The following is an 11149-nucleotide window of genomic DNA, read 5'->3' as shown; positions in this document are numbered from 1 at the left end:
AAAAAAAAAAAAAAATACCAGAAAAAAATATGTAAACTATCAGAGAAGTTATCACTAGATAGTAGGCCTATGATTATTTTCTCAAATTTTCTATAATGACCCCATTACTACGTCTTCATATATATAAAAAAAATTAAACCCTTCTCTGACACTCTCACTTTCTCATCCTTAAAAACATGAAAGCATAGGAATAAACTAAGACTGCTATCAAATGAACTAGCTAGAAGAAATACTGGCAGCCACTTAAACTTATATAGTATGTAATAATTTACAAACAAGTTTGACATTTTCAAATTAGCTCCTATTAACACAGAAAGTAAAGCAGATACTTGCCTTTGCAGATTTGGAAATTTATAATAATTAGGAGAAATTAAGTAACTTACCCAAAATCAAAGCTAATAAGTAACAAAGCTAAAATTCAAACACATGCTTTTTACTCCATATCTGAACTCATTCCACTTTATGACACAATCTTTCTGACAATACAGGGGTCAGAAATCATGTCACTGGTCAAGGTAAAGTATTAATGTAGATAACATATCAAGAACCAAAGACACAAGACTAAAACTAAAACAATTTGCAACTCTATCCAAAAATCTTACATAGGAATGCTATTCCATCAAATTCAGGTTTGCATATAAAAAATTAAGTAGCTAGTCTGTAAGGGTAGAAAATGTAGGACTCATTCTATAGAAAGGATAGAAATATTTATATTAAATATGAATAAAAGAAACTACTCATCAGAACATAAGGAGGATCAAATGATATTCTGAAACATTTTAGACAATAAGTATCTAAAATAAATAAGGTAATGTTTGCTTAATATGCCTTATAAATGGTAATATAACCTAAATATACACACATAATTGGCAGCTAAAAGTGGGCGATAAACTAAAAATCACAAAAACAAGGAAAAAAAAAAACTCAACCCTGAGATAGAGAAGTGAGCACCTCCTATTAAACTATACTTAGCAAGGTGACCTGGCAAGGATTTCTAATCCAAAATCATATACAACGTAGACGTTCAATAAATATTTCTGACCAACAGATTGATAACCTTAAAGTTAACAAATGCCCTCAGTTGAGAAAACCAAAATAAATTCTACTATCTGCTCCCAATACTTCCTAATGCCTACCAACATGAATCCTATTTTGTTGCAGAGATTCTTTTAACATTATAACTACCCAGTTTCTAAAGAGACATGCCGAGAGCAACTCTCCAAAAAAGCACTGAACAGACACTACACAATATGAATAAGGCACTATGTATCCTATGTATTACCAGAGATTCAAAGATAAAGACTCTTTTCAAGGAATTCATATCTACTCAGTGTGCATGAACACATGGCAGAATATGGAAAGTCCTATAAAAAAAATTATAAACAAAGTCCAAGATGAAATAAATTACCCTCAGTTGGAGTATATAAAGAAGTTTCACTTATTCTGATAACTAAAGAATAGGAGGGCATGGCACGGTGGCTATAATCCACTAGATATAATTATAATCATACCTATAATCCTAGCACTGTGGGAGGCCAAGGCAGGAGGATAACCTGAGCTCATGAGTTCAAGACCAACCTGAGCAACATAAGTGAGACCTGTCTCTACAAAAAAATTTAAAAATTAGCCAGGCATGGTGGTGCATGCCTGTAGTCACAGCTACTCAGGGAGCTGAGGTAGGAGCATTAATTGAGCCCAGGAAGTAGAGGCTATAGTAAGCCATGACCTCAACACTGCACTCCAGCCTAGGCAACAGAGCAGGACCCTGACACACACACACACACACACACACACACGCACACACACACGAATAGGAAACATTTTAAAAAGCAAAGATAAGAGAAAAGCCTTTCTAGCAAAGTGAAATGTGCAAGGCATAGGAAAGATCTTTCCATGTCTTTTGCATCTCCCTCACCTTATTGGTCTCTGAAACCTCTTCACTGTTCTCGGGAACCCTCAGAGTAGATCCCACCCATCATTCACAAACTCACAAACCAAGAGACATATTAACAGAGAAAAGGAAACTGGAAGAAAAACAAGTATGCTATAAGAATTAGCATACATTTAAAAACAATCACAGAAAGATGTGAGTCAGATACAATTAAAAAGAAAACATTTGCTGTGACAAATAGTGATGTATCTTAGAAACAATGCTGTGCCAACATGCTACTTAGGAATGCATTACCTTTTAACCCTTTGAAAGTAAATGTCATGTTTGTTTGGAGCCATCCAGTTTCTGGCAAAATAGTGAACTTGTACCAGAAGTTGACTGACTTTTGATTTTCTTTTGATTTACTCACGTTTTAGACATATTATCTATTGCAATAGAATTGATAACCTTAGAAATTAAAGAACACACACTTCACCTTGGAATATAAATTGTAAATGTATTTGAAGGTTTTACCAGAACACAGGTTTCAACAGAAAATTTCATTTCTAGAATTCCAAAAGAATTCTATTTTCCAATAGAATGAATATCTTCATACCAGCTTAATTTTAAGAATCTCTAACAATGCAACATTTGGCTAGAACATTCTATTTGGACTTCAAGAGTATATAAATAAAATGTTATTTGGTTCAAGCTTTTATAAAATTCTGAGACTTAATTAGAAGATATACAAAAGATGCACTGTGAGTTTAGTTTTAATATCAGATTTGCTTATATCATAATTCACTCAAACCTACAATCCTTTAGAAAAATACAGTAATAATTTACGGATACTTTACTATTTCAAATTTTTGCCTAAGTGATACTTAGTCCTTACCAGATTTTTAATAAAGACATAATTATTTCAAAGGGGTTAATTTTCTGAATATGGTTACTGTGTGAGTATTAATATTGTTGTCTCAATAAATTAATCCTGCAATAACAATTATGCTAATAGAAATTCTGCTAAAATGGCTGGATTGAACCCTAATGAAGCCAATTCAGAATGGCAATCTTAACTGTAGTCATGATCATAGCAGTAACTCTCTACTTCTCCCCCAATACAATTCACAATTCTAAAAGCAAATTCTTACCTCACATCTATCTACATTCTCAAGTGGAAAAGTATCTTGTTTTACCTTTTCATAGTATTTCTTCCCTACATTAATGTTCATTCTTGAAAAGTAACACTTTAAGCATAATGTAAAATTTTGAAATAACTACTTACCATAAGTATTAAGTATTGCACTTTAAAATAAAATCCTACTGTATTTTAACTACTAAAATTAAAACATTTGAAATTAGTTGAAATAGTACTACAAAAATGTGCTATATGTGTTATAATGAATATTCATGTTTATATAACTTGAAAATTCAAATTCCAAAGTAGTAAGAATTTTTATACATATATATGCTTGATAATTTTCAAATAATTGAGTTCATTTGATTCCAATAAGTCTGTTTGTTGATAAAATCACCAAATACTTTAAAGATATTTCACAAAAATCTTTCTCAAAATTGTATCTATTGAAACTCAGTTTAATCTACAGTGTGAGATGAACATTTGGGATTATTTGTTGCTTCTCATATGCTATCATAAATCAGATTATCTCATGACCTCAATGTGGAACTTTAAAAAGCTCACTATATTCCATTTCAACCAGAAGTTATTTAATTTATACTTGATTGGTTCTTAAGGACAAATTTAGATACTAGCTTTCACAGGATAGATACATTTTTTATCTGGTGAATATAACTATATCTGAATATTAAAGGAAAATACAAATAATTATCTTTGCTATGCAAATTAGAAATGCCTTTGGGATAAGAAAAGGCCTCCAGGTATTTTCAAGTAAGTGGATGCAGAAGTGTATTTCATGTCTAGTATACTTCCCAACTACTTTAAATACTATTGATCTCGGGATTGTTTATATATAATTATATCTAGTTCATTTGCCTTTGAAACATTTATTTTTGATGATAACATACAAATTTACCAAAGGCATTGAAAAGAATAGGCAAGACTTTATCAATCTTACTGAATGGCCAAAGATTATTATTAGTGTTTCACGTTAACATTGTAAAGTTACCATAACTGCATTTTTATTGCTTGCAATTCTATTTAAACATTTATATGCTTCTCTTTATTTCTAAAAAAAAAAAAAAACATAAAAAAGGGTTCATAAAGTAATTTTAATGCAACAAGAGTTTTCAAAAGTCTACATATAAGACTGCAATCCTATTCAATGAGTTTTTATGGGCCCTCTTTTCTTCTAGGTTTATTTTCTCCTGAATAACCTTATAAAATGATAAATTTGTTAAAAGAATGAGAATTATTCTGTGATAGTTCCAGATGACAAAGTAGATATGTCCCATTCACGTCTATAAGATAGTTTAGATTTACAGACGGATTTTAAAACATTTTAGTTTACTAATTATGAATTTATCTTCCCTCACAAAAAAATATATAAATGATAAGTCCTGATGACAAAACTTGAAGGTCCACACTTAATTACTAGAATCATTAGTAAATACAGATTCTATCATACTATTATCTACACATAGATGCAGATAACACACTTTGAAGACACAGACCTCCAGTAACAACTAATCACCTGTTTCACTTGGCTTCATGAGTAACTGCATCAATTCTGTACACACTAGAACCTATCTCAACTGGGCCCCTCCTATTAGAATTCACATGACTAATTATTCCCAACTGAATACAGCTTCATGGAAAGTACCTCAAATAAGTTTTCTCTCCTCTGCAAAACCCCAAAGATGTGCTATCTGGAGTGCTGTTTTAATTCAGGACTCAACAGGAAGAAGAATGGAGAACAATCAGTAAAGACTGCCACACCTGTAAGGATAAGAGGGGTGGCACAAGGACCAGGTATTTATTTGCCACCTTCCCTCTAGGTTAAACTGTTCATCTATCAAATTTTTTCAATCTTACTCTGAATTGTAAATTTAAACAATATCGAGTTACCTACTTCAATTAACTCACCAAATACAACGACAAAATCATTTTTTTGCAGCACAGTCAGCTTCCATTCCCAGGAAAATGAATTAAAAGTATTTTCCTGATTCCATCCTCAAAACACAACTAAAAACCCTGAATATTACATATAAAATAAACATAAGAAAACTCTGAAGGTGGGGGACAAAAAGCAGACTTGCTAGAGACCTTGGGACCTTGTTATTAAATAGCAGTAAGTTCCCTGGGTTTTCTTTTTGCCATATGCACAGCAGATATAGAACAGGAAAAGCTGACAACCTAGAAACACCAATAAGTACAGAAAAAAAAAAGCCTCAAAAAAGTTGCTTTCCACCCTAAAGACCAGGAAAGGGTTGGCCTAGTAAACAAAAAACTTTTAGACATTAACCACTCTGCTCCTGAAAAGTACCAAAGGAAAAAAAAAATGTGGCCCCACCACCACTCATGCCAGCAAAGGCCAAGAGGGGAGCCTAGACTTCCCAGCCTCCCTAATTGCTCCAAGAAGAATTTCAGAGGACAAGTGGAGAGCCAGGACGTTCATACTCACCATACTGCAATGAGGCTATCCACTCCTCCAGCCCCTGCTCCCATTGCAACTGTGTCAGAAAAGGCCAGGGAAGAGTCAGAATTTTCACCTCTACCCAGCAATATAACAAGGCTCCCTTCCTCCCAATGTCAGTAGAAGCCACATGGGAGACACTCTTGCCCCTTCCAGCTAGGGTGGTATCAGCGAAGGCCTAATAAAGGGTAAGAATACAGCCATCCAGCAATAAGAAACATCATCACATTCCTCAGGTGTCTTCAGAGACCAGAGGAACCTAAACTTCTGAACTCTTCTGGCAGTAAATTGGAGGGGCTACCTCTTCCTCTGAGTGAAAGCCATAGAAAATAGAAGGTTTAAATAAGATACAGAGTTCAAAATGTAATACCCAAAGCATCCAGATTCAATCAGAAAATCACTTGTTACACCAAGAACCAGTAATATCTCAAATTGAATTGTTAAAAAAAATCCACAGATGCCAAAGCCAAGATGACAGACATGTCAGAATTGTATGACAACAATTTCAAAGCAGCCATAATGAAAACGTTTCAATGAGCAATTATGAAAGTAAAAGAAACAAATTGGAAGCCTCAGCCAAGAAACAGAAAATCTAAGCAAAGAAGACACAAAGAAAAAAAAATGCAAATTGTATTACTGAAATGTACAAAACAAAACTGAATAAATGGGTTCAACAGACAACTGGAGAGGACAGGAAACAATCAGTGAAAAGCCAAAGAGAACAACAGAATTTACTCAATCGGAACAACATAGAAAGTAGACAAAATCAACAGCACCTCACAGGCCTGCCAAAGATCTAATATTTCTAACACCTGAGCCCAGGTGGAAGAGAAAGAGGCAGTGGTAAATAAATATACAAAAACATAATGGCTCAAAATTTATCAGGTTTGGTAAAAAGACATACTCATACAGATTCAAGAAGCTGAGCAAACCCAAACACAATAATCTCAAATAAATCTTCACCGAGTCATATCACACTAAAACTTCTAAAATCTAAAAACCAAGAAAAAATCTTTAAGACAGTGACACAGAAATACCATTATTACCTAAAAACAAACAATGATCCAGATGATAGCTGATTTTTTTCTGGAAACCACCAAAACCAGAAGGAAGGGGCACAGCATTTTTCAAATACCAAAAGAAAAGGACCCACAATTCTATAATACAACCAGTGAAAACATTTTTTAGGAATGAAAGAAAATCAAGACATTCTTAAAAAAAAAAAAAAAGGTGGGGCAAAATCTATGAATTGGTCATCAGGAGGCCAACCAAAAAAGAATGGCTAAGGTAAGTTTTCTAAATAGAAAAGAAATTTTAAATGGATATATTCTGGAACATCAAGAACAAAGATGGAAAAGAGTAATGGCAAAAATCTGGGTAAACACAACAGACTTTCCTTGTCTTCTTCAGTTTTCTAAATTAGGTTTGATGGCTGAAACAAAAAGTATCATAATATGTTATGTGTGTCAAAAAATATTCATGGCAACTATATTATACAAGGGAGAGAAAAGGAACATAGAGAGAAAGGTTTCTATTATACATTTCACTTCAAGTTGTAAAATATTGACACCACTAGACTCTAACAAGTTATGTATATATAATAGAGCAACCTCTAAAAGATATATACAAAGAGATACCATCAAAAACAATACAGGTAAGTCGAAATGAAATTCTAAGTGTTTCAATAGCCAACAGGAAGGCAGAAAAAGAAAACAGAGATAGCAAACAGAAAAGAAAAACAAAATGACACACAAATGATAACGTATCAATAATCAAACTGAAAATAATCTAATATATACAAATTGAAAGCGATCAACAGATTTTAAAACATTACGCAACCATACAGTAGCTATAAGAAACTCATTTCAAATATGACAATATAGGTAAGTTGAAAGTAAAAGGAAGGAAAAAAGATATGTAATCATTCTTCAAAAACAATGAGTAGTGGTTACATTAACATTGAATAAAGTGTACTTTAGAGCAAAGAAAATTACTAGGCAAAGCAACGGACATTATACAATGGTAAAAGAATCTACCAAAAGGACTTAGTGATCCTAAGTGTTTACGTACCAAACTTTAGAGCTCAAAAATGTATGCAGAAAAAAAAACTGATAGAAAAGAGTAATAGATAAATCAATAATTTTGTTTGACAACTTCAAAATGCCTCTCTCAACAATGAACAGAACTTGACAGTAAATTATTAAGGATACACAAGAACTCAACAACGAAACCAACCTATAGGATCTAATCAACATTTACAGAACAATCCACCAACATCAGCAAAATATATGTTATTTTCAAATGCCCATAGATTTATACAAAGATAAACCATATTTTGGGCCATAAAATAAACCTTGTCAAATTTAAAAGAATTTAAATCACAGAATACATTCTCTGACCACATAAAATCAAACTAAAAATTTGACAACGAAAAAAATCTCCAAACACTTGAAAATTAAATAACACACTTCGAATTAATCCTTGGTCATATAAAGAGTCTTAGAGGAAAGTTGAAATACATAGAATTGAATAAAAATTAAAAGGCAAGGTATCAAACTATGAGGGATGAAGTTAAAGCAGCTGAGAGGGAAATTTACAAAATTAAACAGGTATATTACAAACGAGGAAACACTTCAAATCAATAATCTACACTTCCACTTTAAGAAACTGAAAATTAATGACACAGAGATAACAACAAAAAGGAAATAATAAGCAGAAATCAAAGTAATAGAAAACAGAAAAATAATATAAAAAAATCAATGAAACCAAGAACTAACTTTTTGAAAGCCCACATCTTTTCAAAAAAGTCTTCTGGCAAGACTGACAAAGGAAAAAAATAGGAAAAAGACACATCTGTTACAAATATCAAGAAAGAAACAGGATTATCAATACAGACACTACAGACATAAAACTACAAGAAAAAACTGTGAACAACTCTACACACATAAATTTACAACTTAGAAAAACTGACCAATTCCTCAAAATGCACAAACTACCATACTTCACCAATATGAAATAGATAACTGTACAATCTTATAACTATTAAGGAAATCAAATTGCCAATTTGAAAACTCCCAGAAGAGAACTCTCTAGGTGGAGATGATTTCACCGGAGAATTCCACCAAACATGTGAAGAAGAGTAACATCAACTCCACACAACTTGTTCCAGAAAACAGAAGAGAAAGTAGCATTTCCCCTTATCTCTGATACAAAAACCAAAGGTAGTACAATAAAAGAAAGATATACACCAATATCCCTTATGATTAGAGATGCAAAAAATACTTAACAAAACATTAGCAAATAGTATTTATCAATGTATAAATATAATTCTACACCATGGCCAACTGAAATTTATTCCAGTGGGCAAAGCTGTTTCCATATTCAAAAATAAATCCATGTATTCCACCATTTCAAAAGTCTGAAGAAAAATCTCCTGGTAATATCAAGTGATGCAGTACAAACATTTGATTCCACTTATGATTTTTAAAAAATTCTCAGCAATGTAGGAACAGAAAATTTCCTCAACTTGATAAACAATGTTTACAAAAAACTTGCAGGGGCCATTTAGTGAAAGATTGATTTCTCTCTAAAATAGGAGCAGGGCGAGGAGGTTAACTCTCACCACTCTTATTCAACATAGTACTGGAAAATACAGCCAGCACAATAAGGGAAAAAATAAAATAAAAGGCACACAGATCAGAAAGAAAGAAAACTGTACTTACGTACAACTAACATGATTATCTATGTAGAAAAATCAAGGGATCATTTAAAAACAAAATCTTAGAAATAATAAGTACACACGGAAATTATTATTCTATATACTAGTAATGCACACATGGACACTAAACATAAAAATACAGTATCATTTGTCAGCATACAAAAAAGTTTGAATACACAGGTGTAAATCTAACAAAAGATATACAGGACTTGTATACTCAAAACTACAAAATCGTACTGAAAGCAATCAAAGAAAATCTAAATAAACAAAGTGAAATCTTATTCTTATGTCCAAGGATTAAAAGTCAACAAACATGCCTATTCTCCCCAAAACTGGTATCTGGGTTCAACTGAAAATCTGAGCTAAATTTTATTTCTTTTTTGAGATGGAGCCTCACTCTCTCACCAGGCTAGAGTACAATGGTACAATCTCGGCTCACTGCAACCTCCACCTCCCAGATTTAAGTGATTCTCCTGCCTCAGCCTTCCGAGTAGCTGGGACTACAGGCACATGCCACCATACCCAGCTAATTTTTGTATTTTTAGTAGAGACAGGGTTTCATCATGTTGGCCAGATGGTCTTGATCTCTTGACCTAGTGACTCACCCACCTCCGCCTCCCAAAGTACTGGGATTACAGGCCTGAGTCACCACACCCAGTCTAGATTTTTTTTTTTAAATAGAGACAAGAGTCGTCTTAACTGCATGGAAAAGCACAGGACTAAAAGAGCTAAAACAATTTGAAAAAGAAAAAAAAGCAGGAGAAATCATTCTAGCAGATTTTAAGATGTGTTATAGAGGTATAGTAATCAAGATGGTATGATATTGACAGAAAATAAGACACATAGATCAACAGAACAGAATAAAGAAATATGCCATTCAAATATGCCTATGTGACTTTAGACAAAGATGGCAAAATAGTTTAATGGGAAGAGACCAGTACTTTTAACAAATTGTGCTAGAAGAATTAGACATCCACAGGCAGAAAAAGAAAAGAACCTTGACCTCCTTAAATCTCTTCTTATACAAATATTAACTCAAAATGGATTGTGAACTTAAGTATGAAACATAAAACTATAGCAAAGACTTGGAACCAACCCAAATGCCCATCAATGATAGACTGGATTAAAAAAATGTGGCATATATACACCATGGAATACTATGCAGCCATCAAAAAGGATTGAGTTCATGCCCTTTGCAGGGACATGGATGAAGCTGGAAACCATCATTCTCAGCAAACTGACACAAGAACAGAAAACCAAACACCACATGTTCTCATTCATAAGTGGGTGTTGAACAGTAAGAACGCATGGACAGAGGGAGGGGAACATCACACACTGGGGCCTATCAGGGGTGGAGGTTTAGGGGAGGGACAGCAGGGGGTGGGAGGGGCCAGGGGAGGAATAGCATTAGGAGAAATACCTAATGTAAGATGACGGGATGATGGATGTAGCAAACCACCACGGCACCTATATACCTATGTAACAAACCTGCACGTTCTGCACATGTACCCTAGAACTTAAAGTATAATAACAATAAAAAATTTCACTTTCCAAGCATTCGTTGCTATTAAAAAAAAAAAAAGAGGTAGGATCCAAGATGGCCGTTTAGGAACAGCTCAGGATTGCAGCTCCCAGTGAAAGCGCAGAGGGTGAGTGGACGCCGCGTTTTTATTGCCCACAGACTACGAAATTCCCAGGCAGAGGTGCTCCACGGTCGCCAGCGCGGCTGTTTCGGCCAGCACGGCTGTGCCAGCCGGCACCGCTGCCTTGCCCCGCGCGGCTGCTTTGTCGGCGCCCCAGAGCCGCGGTTCTCTGTACAAAATACACTGGTCCGGGGGCCCTTTAGGCTGGCGATTGGAGCCACGGGAAGTCGCCCGTATGCCAGCTCAAAAAGGGGACTGAGCAGAGAACCAGGACAGTAGATTCCAGGGGAAAAAAACAAAAAAA

General features: G+C 34.1%; 1 protein-coding gene across 7 annotated transcripts in view; it reads right to left on the bottom strand.

Annotated features, from left to right (window-relative positions):
* Positions 1–11149, bottom strand: part of CNTLN (centlein) — a 338923-nt gene that overhangs the window by 296768 nt on the left and 31006 nt on the right. The window lies entirely within an intron of this gene.

Source organism: Cebus imitator, unplaced genomic scaffold (assembly GCF_001604975.1).
Source record: "Cebus imitator isolate Cc_AM_T3 unplaced genomic scaffold, Cebus_imitator-1.0 Scaffold183, whole genome shotgun sequence".
Classification (NCBI taxonomy): Eukaryota; Metazoa; Chordata; class Mammalia; order Primates; family Cebidae; genus Cebus; species Cebus imitator.
Note: the sequence above shows the minus strand (reverse complement) of the source record. Positions and strands in the feature narration are given on the sequence as shown.